The following is a 2,860-nucleotide window of genomic DNA, read 5'->3' as shown; positions in this document are numbered from 1 at the left end:
TTCCCCTCTTGTTATATATAAATATATTTACATATGTGCATGCCTGTATTTAGACCTCTATAAATGTCCTTTGCCTCCTGGTTATTTCCTCTATTTCCTTTTACTTTCCTCTTGCCCCACCATCATGTTCAGCCTTCATTCGTGTTTAGTAATTCCTTGCTGCAAAATTGCCCTTGTTTAAGCCTCACTAGGTATCCTACATCCTTCTCTCATTAATTTTTAGTTCACTTGTGGTTCCCATGTCCCTGTGTTGGTCTTACCGCCACCCCCTTCCTTTCTCCTATCTCCCCTTCTCTCCATAACCCCCCTGAACCATCAGTCCCATTCTTACCTTCTCCAAATTGTTTATACTGCCTTTTATCTAGATAAACATGCAGACACATTAATAAGTGCAAAACACAGGCAAAGGCAAACAAAACAACAAAGGAAGTCAACCAACAGAACAATAACAACAAAAAAACAAAATAATAACAAAAATAAAGCCACTGACAAAAATGGAAAAGCCTATAAATAGTTCAAGGTCTGTTTGTTTGCCTTTATGAGTGTTTTCCAGCCCAGTCTGATGGGGTGTCATTCTCTGTCTCCAAGGTCTATTTTTGGTATTCCCTGAGGATTTCATCACATTGCTCCCCTTGCTGCTCTGTTGCATGCCCTCAGTGTTCCACCCCAGTGTGATGGGGTCAGACTGGGCACAGTTCCTGCACTGTGTCTGCAGCATTGTTCCCCATAGCGCTATGGTTCAGTGAAAGATGTTGTGTCTTTGGTGGGAGAGGGTATGGTCCTCTCTCTGCATTGTCTGATCTTGGCAGGAATATCGTCCTTCGGGCCTGGTGGGCCAGGATGTGTTCCCCTCCCACTCCATCAATCTTTGTTTTTCCTGTGTGCTCTAAGCAGACATGCCCCATACCCCAAACTGTAATTACAGTACTGTCCTCTGAAGTTCATTCTTCTGGAGGAAGGAGGAAAGAGTGTTGTCCATATTGTTTGGTTGGGGGCCAACCCTGCAGACCTCTCTATTGGTGCCCTAGTGCATTCCAGTATATTGTATTCACGTCTTGGCGCATCAGGATGAAGCCTGGTCTCTCTCTCCTTCTCCTGTAGAGTAATAACCAATACCTTCTCCTTGGGTGGGTTAGTGCCCTGCTCCCCCATGGCCCATTTCTTAATTTTTTCTCTTTCTTTCCCCCTCTTATTTACTTGGCTCCCATATATATCCCTGGATTGGGTTTGGCCCCTGACATAGTACATAGACCTCACCCCAGAAATATGTGTGTGCATATAGTAGCTTTTCCCCTATGCCCCATTTTTTATGCTTACCTTAGTGGACTCATGCTGTATTTGTCCTTTGTGCTTGACTTACATCACTTACCATGATTTCCCCTAGATTTTCCCATGCAGCAATGTGCTTCATGTGTTTATCGCTGCTTTTTAGAGATGTGTAGTACTCCATTATATGTATGAACCACAGTTTTTGATCCATTTGTCTGTTGATGGAAATATTTGGGTTGTTTCCAACTTCTTGCAACTTTGAACTGTGTGTCGATGAACATTGGAGCACAGATGTCTGGCCCTGGTTTGTTTCTGGCCACTTCTGGGTATATGCCCAGTAGGGGGATTGCTGGGTGGTATGGTAGCTCAATTTCCATCTGTTTTAAATATCGCCAACTCGATTTCCATAGTGACTGTACATACCTACAGACGCACCAGCAGTGGATGAGAGTTCCCACCTCACCACAATCCCTCCAACACTTGTTGCCTTATGATTTTTTGAATTGGGCTATCTTTGAGGGTGTTAGGTGTTGCTCACAGTGGTTTTAATTTTTATTTCTCTTATGGCTAATGATTGGGGACATTTTCTCATATGTTTATTTGTAATTCGGATTTCTGCCCCACAAAGCTTCTGTTCAGGTCCTTTGCCCACTTTAGTGGGCATTTAGATTTTTTTCTTATTGTAAGCTTGCAAAGTAGTGTAGATTTTAGTAATAATGTCTTTCTCTGATGTATCATTCTTAAGATGTTTTCCCAGTCAGTGGGCTCTCTTATTACTCTCTTGGTGAATTATTTCGATGTACACAGGTGTTTTCCCTTCAGTATATCCCAATTGTCAATTTGTGACTCATTCATGTTTGTGTCCTTCACTATTTCTGGTAGCCTATGTATTTCCTGCACCAAAGTTCTATGGTTTGTCCCAATTCCCTCATTGATGGCCCTAATAGTTTGGGGTTATACCTCGATCCACCTTGAGTTTATTCTTGTGTATGGAGTGAGATAAGGGTCTTGCTTCATTTTTCTGCAGGTAGATATCCATTTTTTCCAGCACTATTTGTTGAAGAGGGCATCTGCTTCACATTTGATATTTTGGGGGACGTTATCAAAGATCAGTTTCTGTATGCTGATGATATTATTTCTGGGTTTTCAGTTCTTTTCCATTGGTCTGAGTACCTGTCATTATACCAATACCACATTATTTTGAGCACTGTGGCTGTATAATATGTGCTAAAATCAGGTAGAGCAAGCCCGCCCCACTCTATCCTTTTTCTCAGGAATTTCTCTGGTAATTCTGGGCTTTTCCCCTCTCCATATGAAGTTCATAATCAGTTTTTCCAATTCTTTGGGGAAGGATGATGATATTCTTATAGAGATAGCATTAAACTTATATAGTTCCTTGCGAAGAACTGACATCTTTACTCTATTGAGTCTTCCAATCCACCAGTGTGGAATAGTCTTCCTTTTGCTAAGGTCACTCTCGGTTTCTTGTAATAGTGTTCTGTAGTTTTCCTTGTACAATTCTTTTTTTTCATAGTCAGGTATATCCCTAGATATTTCAATATGTGCTTGGCTATTATAAAGGTTACTACCT

This window comes from Echinops telfairi, unplaced genomic scaffold, assembly GCF_000313985.2.
Source record: "Echinops telfairi isolate 266 unplaced genomic scaffold, ASM31398v2 ScPeMD7_7400;HRSCAF=8409, whole genome shotgun sequence".
NCBI lineage: Eukaryota > Metazoa > Chordata > Mammalia > Afrosoricida > Tenrecidae > Echinops > Echinops telfairi.
This window is presented reverse-complemented; position numbering follows the sequence as displayed.